The sequence below is a fragment of the Dermacentor albipictus genome, unplaced genomic scaffold (assembly GCF_038994185.2).
Source record: "Dermacentor albipictus isolate Rhodes 1998 colony unplaced genomic scaffold, USDA_Dalb.pri_finalv2 scaffold_16, whole genome shotgun sequence".
Classification (NCBI taxonomy): Eukaryota; Metazoa; Arthropoda; class Arachnida; order Ixodida; family Ixodidae; genus Dermacentor; species Dermacentor albipictus.
In genome coordinates, this window is record NW_027225570.1 from 12660354 (window position 1) to 12687156 (window position 26803).

Here is a 26803-nt window from a genome sequence, read left to right on the forward strand (position 1 = left end):
AGTTGACATAAAGACAAACAGCAATTTCCTAACACTTATGCGGGAGAACATCCCGTTCCTCTCGCTCGTAACGCGTCCCACGGCTGTGACAACCTCGCGAGGCACTTGTATAGATCTCGTCTTTGAGAATCAAGCATTGGTGTACCAAGTCGAACATATATCAGTCTATTTCTCCGACCACAAAGCTTCCTTCATGACTGTCAAGAACTGTTAGTGGAGTCTTTGTTAAAGGAATACGTGTGAAAAATAAAAAAAAAAATTCTGTGACAGCGCATACATGTGTTGCTCGATTTCTTTGCTTCAATCTATCGAAAAGGTGGAACAGCTTATTTGCTGCGCTCAAATTTCGCATTAGGAAGTAACGTAATCGTCGGTAATTTTTTTTGTTCTCGTTGAACGTTACATGTCTTTAAGTCTGTGTGGTAAAGTGCCGCGAGTGATTCGCAGTTTTGTTTTTGTTCCTGTTTACTGAGATTTTACACGTGTTGTGTGACGTTTTGAGGATTTATATATAGCGACGACAACTTAAAATGCACCTGTAATTGAAAGTTAGCGCTGTGTGTGCCAAATGTGCCTTCCTGTCGTCGTTCTCATTCAACTTGCACTACAACGAAATAAGAGATGCCTTACGAACAAGCCCCTATAGCTATCCTCATTTGCCAGACAGGCGTAAGTAGAGAGAGCACTAGATTACCTAAAAGTTGAAATAAAAGTAAATATACAACACGACACAGATGCAAGAAGCGCCATCAGTAAAGTAACTAAGAAAATAGTATTTCTGTACTTCACATGGCATTGCTTTCTGGCAGTCAGGACGAGTCTTCGTGTGAGTGAACGTTTCTTGGGCCAGAGCAGTGGAGGCGCTGTCACGAATGTGGCCAAAGAAATGTTCGAGTTGTTTCGCGCGCCCCGCCGCAAACTGCGTAGAAAGTGACGCACGATGTTTCCCTCCGATCGCCCCAATTCTTTCACCAGCACAGCTGACAGCTGGGTAAATAATTTTCCGCAGTGAAATTAAGGTAGCGTCTACTGCGCAGTCTATAGGACAAGATATAATTAGAATCCTTCCAAAGGAGCTCGCAGTGGCATCAGGGCCAAGTAAGCCATGTCGCTTGCGTAAATTTTCTTTGTTTCGGCGGACAGCAGTAAGGCATAAGAGAGATTATAATGTCTGAGCCACAGGACACGGTGCAAAAAAGAAACCAACGTCTCATGAGAGGCTTGGAGGAGGCATGAAAGAAAAAAGAGTGCGCAGCCAGGAAAGTTGCTCTCCACAACTTGGGAACCAGACAGTGCGGTGAAAAGGAGCTGTCTCGAAGGGAATTCCAAAGTGATTACCCGTTTGGCGTTGACAAGTTTGTTATGACGGCACCGCTATTGTCTCCATCTATGTGGCGGCTGCTGCTGAGGGAGGGCGGGACCCCTTCATCGGCATGGCGGCAACGTGTGACGCTTGCTGGCGTCGCAATACGAAAAGCAATTGCCGCATAGAAACTACGTAGAAGCTACACAAAAGGCTTGATGACGCGCACAACCGCCGAGATGGTGACAGCTTGACGGCTGTTCCGGCTTCCTGGTGTCGGTGTTTCCGCTAATTCTTTCCCCGATTTCTTCGTGCACGACAGTGATGGGTTCTGGTCTGAAGCAGCTACGTACTTTCCGGCGTGACTATGATGCCTAAAAAAAGGGGACACATGTGAACTTTTAGGATTGCAGTCGTAGCAAACGTTCAGTTTCTGAACATTGTTGCAAGCACCTCTGCGTGCCTTCTACATTTGACAAGATTTTGTAGCTGTTGCCATCATAATTTTAATATTTGTGTTTCACTTCCTCAGATGCATCCTAGCAATACTTCACGCTTGCTGAAGTTCAAGAAATTAAGGTAGTTCTCTCCTACAACAATAGTCATCAGGGCGAGTTATTAAAGTGTCGTAATAAAAGGAAAAGGAGTGCAACCTGGACAGAGACACAAAGAAAAGACGACGGTATGAGCGCTTACACAGAACTAGTTGCTTTCCCTTAAATACGTGTATAATTGGTAGAATCGCGAAGAGTAAAGAACAAAGTTCACTAGGCTGTTTAATAATGTACAGAAACTATTCAGAGAACACTAGAAGTGGTTTTCAAGGTCGCATATTTTTTGTCACAAAATGAAACTGTGTCATGGCTATTCCGTACATATATATTTTCCTATGAAATGTCTCGACAATTTCCCGCGGTGTTGGTTTATTATGTCTAGCCATGATAACTGTGGTATGAAGATCAAGATCAGAGCATAAAGCGAGGCCATGTGCTGCCAAATGTGAATGGAAAAATGTCAAGGGATACTTGTGTTTCCCTTGGTCGCGTTAGTACATCGACCACGTTTTTCCGCGTCAGTTGTGCGCCAGGTCACGGGGATCTGGCACACTACTGACGCACTCTATGGCACAAATTTAGTGACTGCTTCACGCGGCAATCTTTGCTTGATTCTTCCTTGGCTCAAAGGCAATGCCTGCAGCTGAATAAGTGTTCATTGGCAGTGACAGAGACAGTAATGATGATCATGCACATGCGCCTCTTTTGTGCATTTTTTATACTGACTGGGCACCCACATTTGTCAGCTATGCGTTCATAGTCACCTGCCATGCATATCTAGGAGTTTACTACACTCCTTACCTCGTAAACACGTCACCTTACTTGCAACATTCAAACAAGAAATGCTGACTTCGTCAAGCATACGTGATCAAATAATGACCTAGCGAGCGAGTGAGCGAAGCAACATTATTAGGAATGCCTGCAGAACGATTATCCTTCCCCTGTAAGGGAGGCGTCACCGTGATGCGGCCATGACGTCTTCCCGGCGTGTGGCGCCTCTACTTCGGCCATGGCCGCGCTACTCCCTGACCAGTTATTCCCGCAGCATGCTCAGGATATATAGTATAAAGTGTCGAGCTTCAAGACTGCGTAGCCAAAGTAAACTTGATTACGACATCACATTTGCTTTGCCACCCACCTTTAGTATACTCTACTGCATTGCTACAGCCGAGTGTTGCGGTAGAAAGTGAGTACGTACTTCGTTAACGTGAATGCCACTCTTGAGAAAACGCTGCTTCGGCTGACCGGCAAATGCAGACAAGGCTGGTGGGCTAACAAAGTACGGCGTATTCCGCAACCCACACACTAGAGCAGCTTAAGCCGATTTTAGCGAACATAATATTAGCGAAATTACAAACGAAAACTGATTTTTTGAAAAGATAGGCAAGCATGCTATGCGTCACATGAATTACCTGCTAATATACCATGATGTGCTCTTAATCTATGCTATGTTATTGACAGGAGCCTTTCCGTCGGGGTAACGAAGTTTGTGGAACTTCTGCTTCCTGCAAATAGCTTTGTTCCCCTGGTTGTTTCTATTTTTGTTGCTAGTAAAAACATAAAGAAACAAGAAAGGTCAGGCACAATATAGTGCGAGTCTGTTAAACACGTCCATCTTTTTAGGATTGGCGAGAGTTTGTCTCAGCCAAGGTGGCAACAGCACCCACGTTTTAATTCGCGAAAGTTCAGTACGCCTGTGTCCGAAAATAACGTTGGAAAGCCGCAATTGTTAGGCTATATACAAATACTCTTCTCACACGCGTCCTTTTCCCTTGGAGGTGCTCGTACCTCAATATTTGGTATTAATATAGAAGACAACAACTGCCCCCTCTCGTGTACATACCATCATCATCATTAATACTGAGGTTCAATTTAATATGAAGATAGGGGAAGCCATGGTGTGCGTTTCGATTCTTTATTATCGGTGCCGAAACCCTAGACCGAACCACAGATCTGCAGCACAAGTGTCACCACAGAAATGGTCGCCCTGTCCGCCGAAGCCGCCAGAACACCGAATGCGGATGTATCTCGCCACAGCAACGACGACGGCTTCAAAGTTCATAAGGCTGACATAGCTTGTGTCATCTTGAAGCTTGATCATCGAAGCGCAGAACTCGAATCTACCGCCTGTGTGCCTGCTGATCTTCGGCGCCTTCATTGCGCCGATCACTATAGCTTTGCGAGGCCGGGATGCTGTGTTTCCGTCCGTCTGGATCATCCAAGGGGCTTTTTCCTTAGAGCAGCCAGCGCTTTAGTAGTGGTATCATTGAATGCACGAGCCACGCTCAACATTGACCGTGCACTTCATTCAAGTCCACTTGTCGGAACCTTGGCTCCCGCTTTTAACTTCTCGTTTTGCTTGTCGTCTGAGGTAAGCATGAAAGAAGAGCCCCATCGAAGTGGGCGCCTCATGCATGACTAGTTTCGACGGTAGCAATGCGTTGTGTCGCTATGCTGATTAAGTCGTAGATCATTAGCGTCGACAGTTATCGTTTGATATTCTCTGCCGCACTTTTCTTCTTTCAGCTAAACGAGTCAGTTAGTAAACTTCACCGTTGTAGGTCTCGGACGTTTGATTAACCAAGACTCATTGTAAAAAAAAATTACTGAAATAATCTTCTCTTCCTGTGTTTTTCTGACTACGAAATTTAAGCTGCCGAAAGGCTATATTACCGGCCTTTTGTAATAGAGCGAGTTTCGAGAATAAATGAGTTTCAGGAAGCCTAATCTAGACACATCCACGGTGACCCCTGCACCCTGTGGGACAAGGTCAAGTACCGGTTCTGCTCAATATTACAAGGCTGCCTTAATCGTCATGCTGACGCCCACGGAGGAAACCAAAGCCATATTTCACCTTAATAATTTTGGCATGAAACTATCAAACTATCATTACGCTTTTTATGCCGTCTTGCGTGATCATCCTTTCATTGGCCTTCTTAGCCACATGAGTACGCGACAAGTGCTGTGCCACGGGAAGTATCCGCAGCAATACATTTTATTGTTTAATGATATTACATCTCTGTTTCTGTTAGTTCTACGCCCTATTCAAAATCCCAGCATTGCCCATCATGAATTTTATGCTGGGCATGATGGAAAATGTGCTGGGCATGATGGAAAACATGGTGGTTATGGTGGAATTCATCGTGGGTATAATGGGTGGATGGTGGGTACAGTGGTAGATGGTGGGATGTATTGGTGGGATACATACTGGGTGACTTGTCTCAATGGTGGGCGGGCTGGGTGAATGGTGGGTGTAGTGGGTGGATGGTGGGATGACTACTGGGTGACCTGTGTAAATGGTGGGTGAATGCTGGGCGTGCTGGGAGGATGGTGGGTACATACTGGGTGAACTGTGGGAATGGTGGGTGAATGATGGATGTGCTGGGTGAATACTGCATGTACGTACTGGGTGAAATGTAAATGGTGTGCATGCTGGGCGAATGGTGGGTGTACTCGGTGGTTCGTGAAGCACATAGTGAAGAAAAATTTTGCTTTATAGTACGATTTCTACAGCTTGATTGCTATGATATTTCAACCACACTAGAGGCATTATACTGTCAAGCAGGAACAGGGAACTTATTGAAGAAGGCAAAGAAGACAAAATTAGTCACAATGTGACGTCATGTCCCACTTTGAAAACACAACCTGATGAATATTTAATTAAAAATTGAGAGACCTCTTTAAGAAAATGTAAATTTCTTTGTAAAAAACAAGTATAAAAAAAATATTTTCTCAACCGGGATTCGAACTTGGGACCTTCGGATCACGAGTCTAGCATCTTACCACTGCACCACGACTGTTTTTTTTTCTTTATTGCCTGCTATGCATACAACAAAAGCAGATACAGTGCATTGTCACTTGTAAGAGTGCTGTCACATCACCTTCAACACGTAAGGGGTTAAAAACGCAGTTGTTTCATGATAGAGAATTCCCCTAAAAGGGGGTACCACTCAGGCTTTTCAGTTTGAACTGTGTACACTTCTCTCAAGTATTCTACACTCTCAATGAAATACTCTCGTGCCGGTCCCGAATTCAAGTCCTCGTTGCGCACGGCCATCCGCGTCCTCCACACGCTGTGGAGTACTAGTGCCATGAACATGTCGTAGGGCACACCCCCTACGTTCTTGACAGGCAGAAAACGGATGCCGTACGGGGTAATGGGCAAGTCTTTCTTCAAGGTCCTCTGGAGGATGTCCCAGAGAAAGACTGCATCACAGCAATCCAGAAATACGTGTTCAACTGTCTCCGGCTTTTTGCAGATGATGCAGTCTACAGACCAGGCAACAAAAATGCCCTTTTCTCGCAGCCAAGGTTTTGTAGGGAGTGTGCCACTATGTAGCTGGAAGAAGAACGTTTTTACTGATGGTCGTACAGGCATCCTTTTAACTCTTACTAAAACATCGTCCCCTGGACCTCTTGAGTACAATGATCGGTATACAGGAAGCGGCAACATGGTTTCTACAAGATCTTTATATAATTTCTTACGCGTCACCACAGAGAGATACTCCATTGAAAAGCGTACTTTTAGGATTTCAAAAGCACTAATGATTTCACGCATATAACCCCTTGGCCGTCTTTGTTCGACATTGACCGTTGAAACAATAAATTCCTTCAAATAATTTGACAATCGCACATGTAACACTGTTCTCAAGAAGCAATCGCTTTGATCGCGTAAGAAAATAAACCTAGCCACGATCTGCCGCAAGAAAAGGTGGACTAGGCCTAGCCCCCCACTGCGGACCGATCGAAACAAATTTGTGCGACTGGTTCTTTCCCACGTAGAACTCCAAACAAATACTGCCATCACTCTGTGTAGCTTTTGAACTGCATTACGTGTCATAGATAACACTTGAAGAACATACCACACTCATGAAACAAGAAATATGTTGCACACAATTGAGCGCGTAAACATTGAAAATTCTCGGCCACCCCATTTTTGAGTCTTCTCGCGTAGTTGCTCCGTTTCATTCTTCCAATATTCTGTTGTGTCCCGGTAGTGCTGGAGTGGTACGCCTAGATACTTATCAGGCGTCACCGTCCATGTAACATTTTCAAACAGTGAGGGTGTACTTCGCCAATTCCCATGCCAGATACCAAGGCATTTATTCCAATTAATTCTACTACCGGTGCACCCACAGAATGTCTTCACATCATTTACTGCCACTCTCACACTTTCTTGATCATCACAGAACACTGCGATATCATCCGCATAACTAAGCACTTTGACTTCCGCGGTCATCAAGCGGAATCCACGAAGTCGTTCATTCTGAAGCATTTTTTGGCAAAGGGGCTCTAGGTAGAGGGCGAAAAGTAATGCTGATGCAGGACATCCTTGTTTTACGCTTGATAAAACTGGTATGCTTTCGCTGAGCTGTTTGTTCACTACAATCCTCGTAGTGCATCCCGTGTATGCCATTCGTACCCCATCCAAAACCACAGATCCCAGTTTTACGTAGTCGAGGATGCACAAAAGGATCTCGTGACTCACGCGGTCAAAGGCTTTCTCGAGATCGATCTGTAGCATCGCTACCCTACTCTCAAAATCTTCACAACATTCTAAAATATTCCTTGCAACGTGAATATTCGTCGTTATAGATCTACCTTTGATGCCGCAGGTCTGATGGGGCCCTACGATTTCTTTAATAACAGTTTGAAGTCGCCTGGCCAACACACTCATAAACAGTTTATAATCAACATTGGCCAAGGTTATGGGCCGATACGATCCAATAAATTGCTGTTTCGCGGGATCTGTTGTTTTCGGAATCAACACAATGTGTGATCTGCGGAAGGACCCTGGTAATTCTTTCTTTTCATATGCCTCGTGCAAAACTTCACATAAGGCTGCTGCCACAGGGCTTTTAAATTTCTTATAGAAAGCTGCGCTTAGGCCATCTGGACCAGGTGTCCTTCCAGAGGTCATTTTCTCAATTGATTTTTCAATTTCCTTGACGGTGATAGGTGCCTCTAAGCTTGCCTTTATGTCGTCGTCGAGCTGCGGCATAAGTGATAAGAATTCATCCTTGAATGTGCTACTGCCCTGTCTTATGCTTCCTAATAATTCGCGATAATGTTCCACAAACGCTTGTTCAATTATTGCTTTATCTCTTGTGACGACGTTTTGATATTCTATCACCTTGATTTCATTTTTAGTCGCGTAGGTCCTCTCGTCTGCCAGCGCACGTTTCGTGGGCATCTCGCCACACCAATGCCTTTCGGCGCGTGCGCGCACCACAGCTCCCTTATATCTTTCTACGTCCATAGCCTCCAACTTTCTTTTCACGTCTTTAATTTCTTTACTGCGCATGCCCGGTTGCACACATTCTTGACAGAGTAAAAAATCTAACTGGCACTGCAACTGCTTTTCTTCCTTCATTTGGCGGTGTTTTATACAAGATGCTCTTTCAATCGCTTTCATTTTTACTTTTTCTTTAAAAGACTCCCATGTATGAATTGCACCACGACTGTGGTAACAGTTTAGCAGCTTACCACTGCACCAGGACGCCGTTACGTTTTAGCGTGCATTTTGGCTATGTCAACAGTAAAAACCGCTGTCTGCGTTTCTGTTTACATTTGTATTTTAAAAGCCAAGATGCGGGTTCCCTCCACAGCGCCAGCTGCCGCATCTCTAGAAGAGCACAAGTGTTGTTACCATCGACAGGTAGTACATCGTGGAGTGATAGAACATCGCTTTTGCTGTACGATATGCATATTGAATAAGAAATTCGGAAATAGACAACGGTGACCGGGGACATAGTTAGGGTTGTTACTGCTAATTTCGACAGTTGTCTCTCGCTCTTTACACTTTTGAGCGCGCACATAATTCGTGTGCTCAACGCAAAATAGCTACATAAACACTCGTGGATGAGTCTTCATTCTGACAGCATACTGGCTTCTCACGGCAGCGCTGTACCAGATTAATGAGACTCGAGCGAGACAGGTTTTCACGCAACTTTGTGGAACAACCGAAAACTTCTTTTCCGCTTCGCATAAGCTTGTGCAATAATTCTGGGAAATTAACTAATGTGACAGTGTAACCGCACATATAAGTCCACAGGCTTGTGTGCCACGTCTTACCAAATAAAACAAAACGGATACGCAGCCATTCCCGTAGATGGTATGATTTTGATCAGCGGCCGACAATGTCAACAATTTCTAATGCTACAGTAGAGGGTGACGAAAGCAACAAGTCGTTTAAAACGAAGTGACGGCGCAGGTAGCACGGGTCAATGCACGGGCAGTAGCGCAAGGCGTCGTGGGTGGGCATGGATGGGCTTCAAAACAGCTGAAAGTAGGCGGCAAACTTTCCGGAAGGGAGCAAAGACTTGGCTCGCCAGCCTCGACCAGGCACGGCGGACCGCACAAGCCAGTGGAGTTCTGGGCTAGGGGCTCCACCCCCTCGCTTTCCACACCGTTTTTAGAGCGCAGCTCTTTGGCGTCCGTTCCTGGGTTTCGCGTCGTCGTCGGCGTCGTCGTCGACGGCGTCGGCCTCGTAACCAGCTCGCCTCCGCCGCCGCGCTCCGCCGCCGCGCATGCGCCGCTGCTCCGCCGCCGCGCATGCGCGCTGTCGGCTCTCCGGGCGAGGGAGGATGATGGAAGGGAGGAGGAGAGACTGTGGAGGAGGGCTGGCTACACAAATGGCTCTTTGGCGTCCGTTCCTGGGTTTCGCGTTGTCGTCGGCCTCATAACCAGCTCCGCCCCCCTTTCATCCCCCCAGCGCTAGCAGCGACCGACTGATACCGCTTTCGTGAGTCCGCTACCGCACTCACGAAAGACGTCGTGCACTTCCTGCAACTCGCATTAACCGTCCATCGATCCACACCGATGTTAGTAGTGGGGGACTTTAATGTTGACATAAAGACAAACAGCAATTTCCTAACACTTATGCGGGAGAACATCCCGTTCCTCTCGCTCGTAACGCGTCCCACGGCTGTGACAACCTCGCGAGGCACTTGTATAGATCTCGTCTTTGAGAATCAAGCATTGGTGTACCAAGTCGAACATATATCAGTCTATTTCTCCGACCACAAAGCTTCCTTCATGACTGTCAAGAACTGTTAATGGAGTCTTTGTTAAAGGAATACGTGTGAAAAATAAAAAAAAATTATGTGATAGCGCATACATGTGTTGCTCGATTTCTTTGCCTCAATCTATCGAAAAGGTGAAACAGCTTATTTGCTGCGCTCAAATTTCGCATTAGGAAGTAACGTAATCGTCGGTAATTTTTTTTTCTTTTTTACTAAACCTTTTTATACATATTTCTTCAAATTACAGCCCAGAAAAGGCTTCCTAAGAATGGCCTACGCGAATCTCGAAGGCCATCTTTTTACTGCCCGCATGCGGCGGAAGCTTCTGGAAATCGAAAATACGTCTTAGAATTTCTTTCTGCGCTAAAGTATAGCGGATAATATAAACTGTGCGACGGTTGTTTATGTATTGCAACATTTATATGCAGTTCGGTGCAATAAGGCACAAAGCGAGTGTGTGCTGGTTATTATTTTAGTCATCGCGGAGGCCAACCTAACTCCCAAGTTCACAGGTGACGCCACCCACCACCCCATTTTAAAGTCGTTGCTCATAGTATCCATCCACCAGTCTTGTTCCCTTGTTTACATGTGCTGTAGGTCGTACGAGTTGCGACGATGTGTTTGTTTGATCGTGTTTTTGCGTTTGGTGTAATGAATTGTGACTTAGTTCGCGTGCACAAAAGTGCCAGAAGATAGCTTGTGTCTCGCTGCATACTCGCGGTATGCGTGGTGCGCCAGGCAAACGTGGACCAACGATTTTCATGCCATGGAGTGCGTTCCCTTTGTCCGTGGTTGTTGTGGAGAGTTCGGTGGACGCCGCAAAGAAATGATGCGCATTATTAGCGTTCCGCAGGTCGTCCACTACGCCACTGCACGTATGCGGGAATAACTTTGCAGCTCCGGCAACTTGGAGGGCGCTTTTCGACCGCATCGTACCATTTAAAAGGTGAGTACAGGCATGCTGTGCTTGCTTCTCGTGTGTGCCTAGAGTGCCTTGCGGGCGCAAGAAATCGAACTCCCACGACGACATTGACTGTGCCGATGCTTGCTGAGCGTTGGTTGACATAAATTGCTTGCGCAAGTTTATTGGCTTAATGCTAAATTTAAAGTCTTGGTGAGCGCTTCCTTCCGATGAGAGGGATTAGGTTCGGCAACAGTCCTCACTTGCGCGAGCTGCCAGTTTTCTGCTGAAGTTGGATAATAAAGACTCATCTGCCTCTTTACCTATTCTTACTGCAATGACGTTTCCTCTCTTACTTATGCGTCGAGGTTGTAAATGTCTGTCTAAGCGGTTGTTGGTTTGTGAGCAGTTATTGGGAAAAAGTATAAACACCATGCGAGCGGTCTTGCGCGCGACAGAGACGTGATGTAGATGGCTGTCGCGCTCGCTCGTTCCCTACAAGTCGTACCCCATGCGAGCGGTCTTGCGCGCGACAGAGACGCGATGTAGATGGCTGTCGCGCCAGCTCGTTCCCTACAAGTCGTACCCTATGCGAGCGACGACATTGAGAGCCGTCTCCCCGGTGTTGCCGGTATGAGGGCAGCAAATACGCGCCAAAAGTGTGCATTATTAATTTATTTTGCTGTGTTTTACTCAAAGGAGCAGCGTAAAACATTTCTTAAAATCTTGCAGTAGGTTCTTAACCTTGCACGTATGAAAATAGTCGTTTGCTTGTTCCGTGCAACAAGCGGTAGTACTCGACTGATGTAGTACATCCAGTTCTGGCTTCGCGCTATTGTCTGTTCGCTCATAGCACTTCTGGGCGACGAGCGACGAATTCTAGATTTCCAGAACCAGGCGACAAAGAACGAGCGATATGTTCGCGCGACGGCCCGTTTTCTCGCTCAAAGCCGTCGCGCGTCGCCGTTGCGCACAAAATCTCCCTCATAGGGTTCGGGCAAAAAAATTTAAGCAATTGCGGCTTGCTACTACTACAGCTTACGTTTTGAGACAAGGTGTTTTGACATAACTAGAGATGACAAGGGAAAGTTGCTTAACCGATAGAAAAAAATGAATTGTTACGTAAACAAACATTTGTTTGTAATGTACTGTAGCTGTAGGTCTTAAAAATTTTATTGTCATGAAGAGGACCCTATTATCACAACATTCATCAGTAACTTTGATCTTGTGCTTTGTTCCCACCCTGCAGTGGTGCAAACATTGTTTTTGTGACTTTTTCTGTGCTCCTTGCATGTGTTCACAATGACTTCTTTAAAGTGCCACTGCTATAAGTTAACACAGAACCTATCTTGCAGTGGCAAGGCCGTGACCAACAACAGTGTCCACGTCAGGGAGGAGCTATGGCTGCAGCAGCACTGTGTGTAATCGGATGGTCTGGTCAGGTATGACTGAAGTGTATGTGTTTGCAAAAGTAGGATCTCGGTATCATTCGTCAATAAGTTTATGGACATATTACTCAGCGGTGCTTACTAAATAGGCTAAATATCTGCTCAACTTTATTCAACTCGCTGCTTATTTGTGTTTGTAGACATTATGTACACATTACCTCGCTCACTATAAAACTAGACCTAACATGTCTCGAGGTTTATTTTTTCTTGCATCAATCACTTCGCTGCGCGTTACATTTTATTTTGCTTAGTACACATTATACCTACCTCTTGTTATTTTGTTTTATTGATTTGAAACTTTCCTGTGTTATACCTTTTATATCCACTTTTTTTTTCGTTTAGGCTACACGCTTGTGCAGTTTCTGCACACGTAATCATTAAAAGTGTAATGGGCCAAATATGTCACAGGTCTAAGTATGCAGCATGCTTACCATTGTTTAACATTGGTATTACAATTATTGTGATGGTTACTTGCACGAACAAGACTAATTGAAAAAAGTTGGACAAGTCAGTGCACTAGACTTCAACTTACAAGCTTTATTCAGAAAACACGCAATGAGGCCCCACCTTATGCTCAAAAATATCTGCAGACAGATGCATAAATAAATGTGCCACATGGGAGGAAACCAAATGCACAACAAAGCCAATACCGCCCACCACAACAAGCCATTACAAAGCATTCAGCGGGTTCTTCTCAAGGTACAACAAACACTCCTTTATCAGTGAGTTCCAGTGAAGGAGTGCTTACACATTCATCAACAGCCTTTGAAATGCCAAACACCAAATATTTCCTTATCTAACTGCCTGCCAAACCATCTGAACACTTGCTTGTTTTGAAAACACAGGTAGCATTTACGAGCACATCTTCGGCAGTGGTCCGCCAAACGGGCAGTGCCTGCTAGAGCGTTTACAGCGTTCCGGTGCTCCCTAAGCCTCTCATTCAAGAACCTGCCCTTTTGTCCAATACAGCACTTTCTACAGGGAAGTGAAATCCTGTATACCACCCCCACATTGCAGTTAAAAAAGTGGATGACATGCTCCTTAGTGCATGTACCCTGATTCCCGGCGTTGCTTACCAACCTGCACATTCTTGCGAGCTCTAGTGGTGCTGAAGAAAACACCTACACTGCACTGATTTGCCACGTTGTTTAGGTGGTGGGACACCCCACGTACAGATGGCACAGCCACAGGGCGCCCACTGGGACGTGCGTTATTGCACCGAGCAGCTGCCAGATCTGTTTTTACCTCTTTAATGAGGCTCCCACTAATTGACACCAAGGTGTTCTCGAGATACCCGGCCCTACATAAATGGCTCGCTTGTTGCTGAGCGCTGCAAGAAACCTGGTGCACAAGATTTTACCAGAACAGCTTTCGGGCAGCTAGGAGCTATGCATCCTTTAACATGGAGTATGCCAAACGGTAGTCGAGCAAGGGCTTCTTTTTCTTAAGAGAGTATATATAATAAAGGAAAGCATGATTTAAAATTATACGAATATCGAATGATTGCAGGCGATCTTCTTCTGGCAACTCATGTGTGAACTTGAGTCCTACTGAACACTGTTCGAAAACACCCAAAATGTTTTTAACAGCAAAGCCAGCACATCAAGAAAGTCATTGGCACTACCACATTGCCCACTGGATGTGCAGTAACGCATGTCCCAGTGGTAGCCGTGCAGCGCTGCCATACGTACACAGGGTGTCTCACCGCCTAGAAGAAAGGTGGCGAACAAGTTTGGTGTAGGCATTTTTTCAGCACCGCTAACGCTCACAAAAATATGCAAGTTGGTAAACATTGCCGGGCGTCAAGGTACATGCGCTAAGGAGCATGTCACCTGCTTTGTTAACTGAAATGTAGTGGTGGTATACTACATTTCACTTCCCTGTGGAAAGTGGTATATTGAACAAACAGGTGCCTGAATGAGTGGCTTGGGGAGTACCGGAACGCTGTAAATGCTCTCACAGGCGCTGGCTACTTGGCTGATCACTGTTAAAGTACCCATAAATGCTCCCCATGTTTTCATAACACACCAGTGCTCAGTCAGTTTGCCAGGCAGTTATATAGGGAAATGTTTGGGGTGTTTTGCATTTCGAAAGCTGCTGATGAATGCATAAGCACTCCATCACTGGTACCAGCTGATAAATAAGTGTTGTGTCTTCAGAAAAATCTGGTGAATGCTTTGTAATAGCTTCTTGTGGATGCTTATCAGCTTCTATGTGCATTTCGTTATCCCCCTATGTGGCACATTCACTTATGCATCTGTCTCCACATTAACTGAGCATGCGGAGGCCTGTTTGCGTGTTTCTTCTGTATAAAGCTTGTCAGTTGAAGTCTACCGCTTTGGCTAGTCCGACCTTTATTCCATACACCTTGTTTGTGCTAGTAACTATGTCACAGGAGCTGTGTCAACACCAACTAGCCCAACCTTCTCCATTAATTTCACAATTATTCCTCAAGTTCCCAGAACAATGTACACGAGCTTGAATTTCTTTAAATGGTACATGAAGGCCAGTATTCACTGTGCTGTAAGTACTACAGCAGTGAGGAGTTTTCTAGTAAGCTTGCTTTCTTTCTCTACATTTTTTTATATTCTTCTTAAGCTATACCCATTCATGCAAGTAGGCATTGTGGCAGAGTCTGTGTCCAGTTGCATCGTTTTCGACTTTGTCTATACTGCATAGACCACATAGTTGGTACATAGTTCAGTCTATTGATGTACTATCATTAAATAAGCATACAGTTTTGCACATGCAAGATTGCCTGCTCGCTATTGCTAAAGCATTTGCTGGTTATTGCTATGTTGCGCATCAAGTGAACTTGATTTCAACAGCACCACACAGAACATCTGCTTGGTAGTGGTGTAATTTTAATGGTGATTATCAGCCAACAAGCTCTAAGTCTACAGCTGTCCAGAAATAATTCTATTAGTTTGGGTCTCTCCACATATTTGGTTAGCACAGTGGGCTGTTTTCTATTTATTCTGCTTGGTGCTGTTCAGGTGAGAATATTTTCAACTAGCAAGTACAAAGTGTAATGCTGTCAAACGCCTTTGATTACTGGGCAGATGAATTGAAAGCAGTGTTCGTAATCCAAAAAGTATTTTTCACAAAATACTAGTGTCATGAACAAGCATCATATGCACTGCAACTCATGGTTTTATGTTGGTATGCAGGTATTTCAAGTTAAGGGTGCTTGTGCATGTATTTTCCACATATTAGCTAATGCTTTAGCTATATGAAACTGCCTATGTTCTGGCTGCTGAAGTCAAACTTGTGGTTGATGAACCTGCTTGTTTTTGCTGTGCACTTACATTTCTGTTGTTTCTTAAGGGTTGTAGCCATGTGACAACTGATGTATTGCAGCAATGTCAAAGGTAGCTTCCACCCATTATTGCTACAGTGTGCCAACAGACACCTGTCGCCGTATTTGTGCATTTTCTGAGAACCAGCCGTATCCTCTAGGTGAAATTTGTAGTGTCGTTTTGAGTTTGCCAGTGAGTTCATGTAACTCTTGAGGACAAAATTTACACAGTGAAGGAAGGGAGACCATACAACATGACCAGTGATGACTGAATTTGATAGAAGGAATAAAATTAACACTGAATGTGTGCTTATATTGTGCACAAGTTCCTTCAGAAGGAAAATGTGAGTTGTAATACAAAGGTGAAAAATCACAATAAACAGTATTTGCGTAAAAAAAGGTGAATAGTCAGACTAATTTCTATCCCTTGTCATCTAGAAAGGACGCCTTTTTTCATGCATTCATAATGGGGGCTTGCTCACACGTCTTGTGGTATGCCTCTCTGATTTCTCTTGTCATGGCCTCAAGCCCTATCGCGGCAATGCACGGCCAAGTCAGACCAGCTTGCCGGTCTTCTCAGTAAAATGTGGTGATTTCTTTTGTACATATTTAGTTCCTAACATTAGAATGCAGTACACTGCCCCTAACACGCACTAGACATATTTCGTGGTATGTTTAACCAAGCGTACCTCGCTTGCCTGCTCGCTTTTCTCAGTTCACTTGTGGATTGTGCTGCATACCTGCTTACTTTATTTTTTCGCTCGAAATATGTGTGCATAGCATTCCACAAGCGCATTGAGAAAGGCGTCCAGACAAGGGAGATTTGTATAAATTACCACTAAATGTCTTGTGTCCGTCATTAGTAGTGTAGTCTATGCCTCTGTTCATGTGTATGTTCGGTCAAATGTACAGGGTCGTCAACTCTTGGCACGAACACGACTCAGCGTGACCACGCCCCGCGGAGTGCCAGCGTGCATGGCGCAGGGGGGATGTGGAGCTTCGTGTCATCTGCTAAAGTGCGGGAGCAGGCCATGCTTTAGCGGATGACACACGACATGAAGTCCCACCTCTAAGCCCCTGTGCGCCTGCACCGCTTAGCTCCGTTGCACAGCCATGCCATGCGCGCTGGCAATCCGCGGAGTTCGGCCACTCTGCACCATCTTCGTACTGAGAATGGACGGTCTTGTACATGGGGCAGACTGGCCGGTGTATAAGCATGTGCCCAGGAGAGCACCATTATTCACTCAAGGGACAAGCATGCTCATCCCACTTGACAACGCATTAACACAACTGGTGATGTACGCCAGATTTAGATTGTTCATCTCTTTTGTTTACTTAAGGCAATCGATTGATCAACAATATCACTGAGGCATACCATTTAAAAAAGAGGGACATCTGTCAGCCAGTGCTCATTATGATTGCATTACAAAGAGGAATACTCTCTAAATGACACAGAATAGTGATCACTCTGTGCATATTTGTTCTATTTTTATGCAAGTACTGTTTATCATGATTTTATACATTTGTATTGCAACTTGTGCCCTTTGTTTTAAAAGATCGCTTGTGCAGTGCAAGGGCACACGCAGTATAAATATTATCTTTAATTTTTGCATCAAAATTATAGTTGAATTGGTAGTTTTCGTGTCTTGTCTTCTTTCTGTCCCTTGTGTCACTCAAAAGGTAAACATTAACGTACACCAACTTTCTTAATTACTTGCCCGTCAGTGTTGATAAACATGAAATGTTGTTTTCAGCCAGAATATTCTTACCATTTCTCATTTCCGGTCAGCATAGTGCTAATCCTTTGGCTTTTTATAAAGCGTGCTAATATGTACTTCTGATTAATGCAAAACTTAGTTCTAGTTGGTGGTAGCTGAACTTGGACGTCATGACAAGTGCAAGGGCACACACACACACAAAGAGACACAGTCTGAACGGGCGCTAGACATCAACTGAAGGGCTTAATGACAAAAAGCAGCAACGCACATATTGCACAAAAACCTACAAAAAGATGTAGAAGGTGCAATTGTCCCTAAAGAGAATTCCGCTGCCGCTGTACTAGCGCTGTATTGTTACAACAAACATTTCAAACCTGGTCGCAGTAAAAGGAGCGTGCACACCGAGTTCTGAAGTTTGAAGTTGTGACGGGACTTGGCGCATTCATCGCTGCAGTTTAGTCATGACGAAAATATAACTGCTGAGATCAGTGAGTGGTGCGAGTGGTTTTCATAGCCCACAAAAGAATTCACTTGTTTTCAACCATGCAAGGGTAATCATACTTTCAAGGCATGTCTCCAGTGTTCTTTAGAACAAGGCCATGTTGTGTGTGATGGTGGTGGATTTTGGAGACTGGCGCGCGTAGGTCTCTAGGTAACATGTGCTGCACTGTTCTCCGTGTGACACTGCAATCTTGGAGGCCTTGACGTCACTCGTTCTTGTACTGTTCTCTGCATGGCGGTGCGCCTATTTGAATCAATTGTTTTGCTTTCTCTGTTAATTTCATTATTGCAAGGTTAGACTGTACGAGATATGAGTGTTTGCTGCCCTTAAAATGGAAAAATTTTATTAGTTTATACCTTTACACAAAAATGAATTTCTTGGTGAGGTTGGGTTTAACCCCAGTTTCTTTTAAAACTTGTTCGAGGGGCAGAAATTGGAAATTATAGAGTTGCATCAGAAATTGACGGACCTAATTACCCTATATCATATTGTTTTATACAAGTGCGTTTTAGTGTTAAGAATACTGCTCAGGAAAAAAACACTTCATATCTATTGCAGGTACAGATTGGTGTGGGATTTGTGATGCCACTCAACAAGTGGCATTACATATTCAAGTGTGCTTCCGACGGAAAGTGCCCATTAGAGGTGGCATGGCACCTGTGGACACCAGTGCAAGCAGGTGAAAGCAGCCTGACTGGACAGGCCTGCCGAACAATGTGCCGCGCATCTGGGAAGCTTCCGGCAACACCGGAGAAAGTGGCTGCTTTGAAAAGTAAGTCAACAGTCACCTCATTTAAGAAACATAACTGCATATCTGCAAGTTATCTGAATGAGTTAGCATTACATGATGTATACAGAGCGACAAGAAATGCCAAAGCAAGAATGAGGCAAGTGCCTATATATTATATCTTTTTCTTCTGCTGTATATGCACTGTGTCTCGACACACAATTTAAATGTCTCTGTGCGTATGAAAAGCAGCACAAGATAATTTCGGGATATGGGTTTCCTGCGAAAACCGCCCACAAAGCTTCCCCCATAATCAGTTTCAATTAAAAACAATCAAGAAAGTCGGGTGGCTACACGAGCGGTTAATTTTGACAGGACCTTAACAGCTTGCATTCACCTGCTGCTCATTGTCTTAACAGAAGTGAACATTTAAGCACCTCATTGTCTTTGAAATTTCTAATGTAGACTTGGCATGCGTTATTGTAGCTTTTCACGCTTCAGCTTTCATTTCACTTTTTTGAAATAATGCTTCTCAAGAAAATTGGGTTCCGACACAGCTTGGCAAATTGTATGGTCTAAAAGAAGCTTTTTAAACCACTGCCTTCTTATGTGTTGACTGTGGTCACCTGATGTGCTGCTTTACAATCTGCAGCGTTCACAGCCATGCAATTTCAAAACACTATTCTCATTATTGGGATGTAAAGTTATAAACAGGGATAAAGTGCCTCAGAAAGGGTAGCCAACGTTTCGTTAGGAAGACCTATCTTCTCAAAGGCTGCCTCGTCATCCTCGGCATGTTAGTTTTAAAGTGTTAGTGGAGTGACGTCACATGCAGTTGTCGGGAGTGGCTGGTTGTAAAGGGAGAGACTTGAAGGAGAATGAGCGCAGTCACTTGATGTCTGTAAGCATGATTCCTAAGACGTAGGAACAATTGTGGGAGTGGGAAGGCGGGGAGAAAAGGAGAAAAATAACATCGGTGTGGATCGATGGACGGTTAATGCGAGTTGCAGGAAGTGCACGACGTCTTTCGTGAGTGCGGTAGCGGACTCACGAAAGCGGTATCAGTCGGTCGCTGCTAGCGCTGGGGGGATGAAAGGGGGGCGGAGCTGGTTATGAGGCCGACGACAACGCGAAACCCAGGAACGGACGCCAAAGAGCCATTTGTGTAGCCAGCCCTCCTCCACAGTCTCTCCTCCTTCCTTCCATCATCCTCCCTCGCCCGGAGAGCCGACAGCGCGCATGCGCGGCGGCGGAGCAGCGGCGCATGCGCGGCGGCGGAGCGCGGCGGCGGAGGCGAGCTGGTTACGAGGCCGACGCCGTCGACGACGACGCCGACGACGACGCGAAACCCAGGAACGGACGCCAAAGAGCTGCGCTCTAAAAAGAGACACCAAGAGGGAAAGAAAGAACAAGAAAAGAAAAAAATTACCGACGATTACGTTACTTCCTAATGCGAAATTTGAGCGCAGCAAATAAGCTGTTTCACCTTTTCGATAGATTGAGGCAAAGAAATCGAGCAACACATGTATGCGCTATCACAGAATTTTTTTTTATTTTTCAGAAAGAACTGGCAGATAATTTCGCAGTGGCGAACGGCAGTGGCAATTTCGGCTCGGGCGGTGCACATATACAGATCTGCCGCCACCGATCTGGCTCTCTGATTGCCACCGCACAGGGGTTGCATTGGAGGAGGAGCGAGAGTCGCAGGAAGAGGGGGGAGGGGGGCGGCGTGTAGACCCAGCGGCAAACGATGGGGGCAGAAGCGCGCGCAGCAAGCGTACAACACGATAAAGGGAGGAGGGAAGAGATAGCAGCGACTGACTGATGCCGCTGACGCCGATAGTGAGTCAACCCCAGCTGCGGAGTTGGTTTCAGGGACAACGCCGCCGATGCGGAACAGGGGGGGGGAGGGGGGGGAGGGCGACGGTGTTCTATGCAGTCACGTTATCTTGACTCTCTAGCGGCGTCAGCGGCATTCAGCGGTATCAGTCGGTCGCTGCTAGCGCTGGGGGGATGAAAGGGGGGCGGAGCTGGTTACGAGGCCGACGACGACGCGAAACCCAGGAACGGACGCCAAAGAGCTGCGCTCTAAAAGAAGGGCAAAGGAAGGTGTTGGGGAAGCAAGAGGTTAGGGAGCATTCAGGGGTGTCTTTGGCAGCATGTCCTTGTGGCTTTAAAGGAGCCGGTGAGGCGGTCAGTGCTCGAGTAACAAAAACAACCTGAAAAGACATTAGTTGAAAGAATGACTTGAGTAGCATAGCAGCAATGCGTCGGATAATTTAGAAGGAGTTAAGATGGCAGCAAGGAGTCCGGAATGCAGTGCATAGGGCAGCTGGAAGGCAGCGGCATGGTCTTTCTAGGGACGTTAGTCCCAGTAGCTCAACGTACGTGTCGTCACAGCGGTACACAGAAGTGGCGATATCCTGTGTGGCTGAGGCACCGAAGAAGGTATCCTGGCGCCTGGGACTTTGGAGTGTGTTGGTGAGGGTGTTTCGAAAAAATATAATAAAGAACAGACAAATATGGGGGTGAACTGAAACTGGAATAACAAATAAGAGGGTGGCATGAGCAAAAGCGGGCGGAAGCAGATGTACATGGGAAAACATATTTATGCGAACATATTTATGGGGATTCTACAGACTTCCTATTGCGCTGCACTGACAGGCCCCACACATACCTACGATACATAGACGACATATTCATAATATGGTGACATGGTCAAGACAGCCTAGATAAATATGTAGGATTTCTAAATTCTTTTCACCCAACAATAAAATTCACATCAAAATCTTCAATGGAGCGCATAAACATTCTGGACACAACAATATACATTGACACTGGGACACTAATGACAATGCTATATGGAAACCTTTGACAAACAACAGTACCTAGAATATACAAGCCACCATCAAGCCACATTGCAAAGAAGGCATCTTTAAAGGCCAAGCACATGGCTACGTCACATGTGTGTTGAAAACCAAGACTACATAGATAGACTTGATCACCTTAAAGAAACCCTATCAAACGGGAACCACCCAAAGAGTGCCCTTCAGAAAGCCTGCACCAATGCAACCAAACCTGACTGAGCCGAGGTGCTCAAGCCCCACCCTAGGATCACAAAGAACAGCGCCTCTTCTTACTACTATATTCCCAAACACACTGCCAAACATGAACAACATCCTCAATAAATACTACCCAATTCTCGCCAGCAACCAGAAACAAGATTTTTCCCGCCCTGCCCAGAGTAGTCTTGAGATGCAACACTATAATATTAAGGATATTCTTGTACGTGCCAAACTAAAAACAACAACGAAGTTGGGAACCAGTCCCTGTGGCTGCCCGGGTGCTCTACATGCAAACACATTTAATCTACTACTACAGTAATAAGTACAGCATCAAATTACTCAAACAAGGTAATTTCGAGTTTCATCTGCACATCAAGCAATGTAGTCTACTGTCTAGAATGTGCCACTTGTAGCAAATAATACATAGGTGAGACAGGACAAAAAATTCATAAAAGACTGAACGGTCATCGCGCAGATACAAAACAATTTACCTAAAGCAGTAGCCAGCCACTTCAATGAACATGTCATATGTGACAAAGCAAGGCTCTATAGACTACAAATTTCCGCTCACCTCGCTAGAGGAAATATATGGAATCATACCTCATACACAAGTTTAAATGCCTACATCCAATGGAAATCAATTTAACACATAGCAACTTAGAATCTTTAAAAACTTTAAAGCTGGAACTTAAATCGGAAAGCCTCATGTCATCAACCAAGGCACAAAACACATTGTGCCACCACCTAAACTTAATTCTTAACCTCACCTATTCCACCGTTTCTAATTTTTACCTGCTTACTACTCAATTTATTATATTTCATGTTTTAATGTTTATATCAACTGTATGACCCCTTTTCCCATGTGCACCTGCCTCCGCCCGCTTTTGCTCATGTAACCCTCCTATTTGTTATTCCACTTTCAGTTTCCCCCTTTTGTCTGTTTTCTATCATATTTTTTTAACACCCTCACCACCACAATCCAAAATCCCAGATACCAGGATACCTTTTTCTGCGCATCAGTCACACAGGGTATCACCAGCTCTATATACCACTGTGACGACACCTGCGTTGAGCTACTGAGGCTGACATCCCTAAAACACCATGCTTCTTCCTGCCAGCTACCACATGCATTGCATCCCAGACTCCTTGTCGCCATCTTAATTTCTTCAACATTACCCTACGCGTTGCTGCTACGCTACTCAAGTCATTCTTTCAACTGATGTCTTTTGGGGTGTTTTTTGTTACTCGCACACTGACCGCCTGACCAGTTCTAAAACGGCAGAAACATGCCGCCAATGACACTCCTGAATGCTCCCTAACCCCTCACTTCCTTAACACGCTCCCATGCCCGTCTTTTTCTTGTCTTTCTTTTTTTGCCTCTTGGCATGTCTTTTTTTTTCTCCTTTTCTTTCGTTTCTTTTCTCGCCGCCTTCCTATCCTCACGGTCTTGTGCCCTCGTCTTAGGAACCATGCTTACAGACGTCAGACGACAGCGCTCATTCTCTTTAAAGTCTCTCCCTTTACAACCAGCTGCCACTGACAACAACTGCACGTGACGTCACCCTACTAGTCCCTTAAAACTAACATGCCAAGGCTGATCAGGCCACTTTTGACGAAGATAGCTCCTATCGAAACGTTGGCCAGCCTTTCTGAGGCACCTCATCCGTGTTTATAACCTTCATACCACAGTGTGCTATTCCATCTGTCAGCCGCTTTCTTGATTTTAGATGTTCTGATTATTGAAGTTTGTAAGACATGGCCTATCAGCACTTTCGGCATACTTTCAGTGATCTCATTTTATTTAAGCATAAGAATGAGGAAAGAATTGCTACACAAAGAAAGCACCTCGTACATTATTCGCATGTACGCTCTGATCTGCATAGCTAATCTTGTTCTACGCAAAGCATCCTAAAATTTTCATGCCTCTCTTCGGTGCGAAGAAAAGCAAGGTGCTGGGCATCATGCGGCATTCCAGCGATTTCCGCCAGCCTGGATTAGAAAGGACTGTATAGTGTGGCTGTAACTGGCATTCTTCTGCCAAGATTCAATTGTTTTATGGATCAAAGTACCAGGTACTCTTGTAGTCGCATCAACACTCTGCCGAAGATTTCATTTCCTACAGAAATATGCTTTTTTTTAAACAGACGAGCATGAGAGATTGCTCTGTATTACGTTAAGATGCTTCTTTAGGCTTTTTTACATTGAAGATGTAGGTTAGCTTAGCAAAGTAGCAATATGGAGATTGAAAAGTAGAAAAAAAATGGCAGATCCCATGCCCTGTGAGAATCGATGTACACGAAGCACACATTGTTTGCATTGATTGACAATAATTAACGGTGATGTTAGTAGCAAGTTTGTAATTTTTTCTGCGTTTAGTCCAATACGAAAGTGGCGAGTTGATGTTAAGCTTTACCTTGCATGCACCACTTCTGTTTGTCTGCATAGTCCGCAGAACACACAGAGAGATGTGTTTGCTTGAGGTGTTGTTGCGAGTCATTGTTCATAATCTCTGAGAGGGAATTGAGCGTTGTCATTGCCTCACATGGCGCAGCGCATCATGGCAGAAATATTAAACTTTAATTGAATTATGAGGCTGTGCATACTTCAATTAGGTATTGTAATTGTATGTATACATAAGTTCGCGGTCTGCACTACATTTCACTGCATAGCGAAGACGCTCCTGTTCTGTGTGACACTTCTTTCAAGTCTGGGTGTCCTCGACGTCGAGTGCACGTCCGCGTGTTAATGGGCTCCTTCTACATACATGGCCAACACACTGTTGAGATTCCAGCTCAAAGCGCTCTCTTCAGACTAAGGACGATTCTAATGTTAACACTATCACAGCCCAGCATCTGCATTTTTCTCGCATAGAAATTAAAATCAGCACAGTACGTGCAATACACCCTAACGGTGAAATGCTGGGGCAGCAGCGCCGGTCAGGATGTGCAGAGGTGAGCGCCATCTGGTAATGTTGCAAGAAATCCAACGGCATGCATGACAAGACCATAGCAGCTGCAGCGCCCGTAATGTTGGGAGAAGAGGCAAAAAAACCTTCACTTTAAAACATTAGTTGCCATCATTTGCAGCTAAATAAAGCTTGCAAGCCAGCCATTATACAGCTTTTACATGAAATCTTTTATGCCTATATGGCAAATGCTAAAGTTACGACTTCCTCACCAACCGCATGAGCAACAAGTAAAGCTAACAAATGATAGAATGGACAAACCAGACAGCTTGCACTTTGCAGCTCTCCTGCATGCGTTAGAGACAGTGTAGCCAAATTGTGGTTCTCCAAATTTGACAGGAATTTGGGTGGTCGAAGAGCAGACAAATTATGCAAAATCAGAAGCCAAATATCCACCCCATGAGGCTTTGAGTACAGCTCCCATGTGTCTAAATTTTGCAGTTAAGCCAACCTCCAGATGAGAAGAGGCGTGGCTTTGGCAAAAAACATACAAAAATTCCATGTAAATCTGCAAAACAATGTGATGCATGTGTATGCATTCTCACTGCAAATAAACCTGTGCCTGCTTGCGCCCTGGGTAGCATGTTTGTGTGTGACATTTGCTGCATTTTGTTATCTGAAACTTTTTTTGAAGTGATAAGAGCAGATTTTCTTCATTCACTTATTGCTGGAAATCATTGGAAAAACAATTTACTTATATATTTATTGCACTCTCCTTTTAGACTGCCTGGAGAAATACATAAGTGACCATCCAATGATGCCACCTACACCACATCCGGAGAACCACCTTGCTTCTCTGCGAAAGCACCTTTGGAGCTTTCTTTTACACAAGCAGGACGCCAGGGCAAGCGAGTGGAAAAGTAAATACAGTACAAGTCCAGTGATGCTTTTTCAATAAAGTGTGATGATATGCTACGTAGTATGGTGCTTTACAGATTGATTCGTTATGGCATGAAAATAGCCGCATCTTGGCAACATGTATATACAGACTGTACACTTCATAAGACTCAACATCACATATAAAGATAGCCCGTCATGAGCTTCCGTATAGCAATGGCTGCTCCTTCAATTCATCACACAACTTGCCTTTCACGTGCTGCGCCCACGATGATATCCAACCAAGTGCCCACCGTGCCACCCATCACCCACCGTGCCGCCCAGCACCCGCTGTGCCCAGCAACCAGCATGCTGCCCAGCACCCACCATGCCACCCGTCACCCACCATGTCACCCAGCACCCACCGTGCCACCCGTCACCCGACATGCCACCCAGCACCCACCATGCCACCCGTCACCCGGCATGCCACCCATCACCATAATCCACCATGATGTTGGATGATGGATTCCACTATGCCCAGCATCGGGCAAATTTTCAATAGGGCGGAATCTTTATCGAATTTAATAAGTATGAAGGCAACGTTTGTACCAATGACTTGAAAAACGGAAGGAAAGACGCGAAAGCTTACTGAAAGGTTATTACTCACACGGTGTTCTCTTCTGTGATTCATTTCTCTACGTGTTGCTGTTCATTTCATTGCAATTTATTACACGTTTGCCTTCTTAAATGCTGCACTTTGCTGCCTCCTCGAGGGCCCTGGTACAGTAATTAACCTTGAGACGAACGACTATACGGAAACGGCTATTCAATTTCTCATCTGTGTGTCATAAGATTAAAAAAGAAACGGCCACGCATGTCGATTGAATTGGAAGACGCCTTGTTGGCAGCAACATCAGCCCGTTTTGCTTGTGCCTAATATTGCGACAAACACGGAAACCTTCCCAGAAAGAAAAAAAAAACGAGAACGAGTGCCATCTTCGAACACCCGGCAAAGCATTAATCCAAGCACGGTCTTTTGTTCTCAGCATTCTTCGTAACAGAAGAAATCTACTGGCGCAGTCTTAAGCTCGGGGTGCGTCGAAAACGTCGCCGGAAACGGGTGAATTTGTGGGCTCACGTGTGCCAGCCATTCCTCTCTCGGAAGACGCTCGCTTAAAGAGTGTAAACTCTGCCACCGACGTAGAAAAAAAAATTGTGTGTGTGCTCTGCTCACTTTCTTTCTGTTTACCTCTCTTGCGCCGGCTTAAGGCGCCGACTTTGAGACAGCTGAAGACAGTGAATCCATGAGCAAATCGATTAAGCCACGTACGGGCTCTCATTGCGCTCCGTATAAAACTTCGTGTCTCGCTTAGAGGCTTAGAGTATTTGCGAGGCACTACGAGCACAAGTTGTCGTACCGGTTTGTCGTACCGGTAAGCGTAAAGTGCGTCACAAGCAGTGCATGTCGCGAGCTCATGCCTC

The 26803-nt window shown here is 45.1% G+C and overlaps 1 long non-coding RNA gene across 1 annotated transcript; it reads left to right on the forward strand.

Annotated features, from left to right (window-relative positions):
* The first annotated feature begins 10493 nt into the window (after positions 1–10493).
* LOC135921757 (uncharacterized) lies at positions 10494–25539 on the forward strand. Its single transcript, XR_010570608.2, has 4 exons — positions 10494–10827; positions 12138–12224; positions 18307–18520; positions 25228–25539. It is a non-coding gene; the product is annotated as an uncharacterized lncRNA (long non-coding RNA).
* The last annotated feature ends 1264 nt before the right edge of the window (positions 25540–26803 follow it).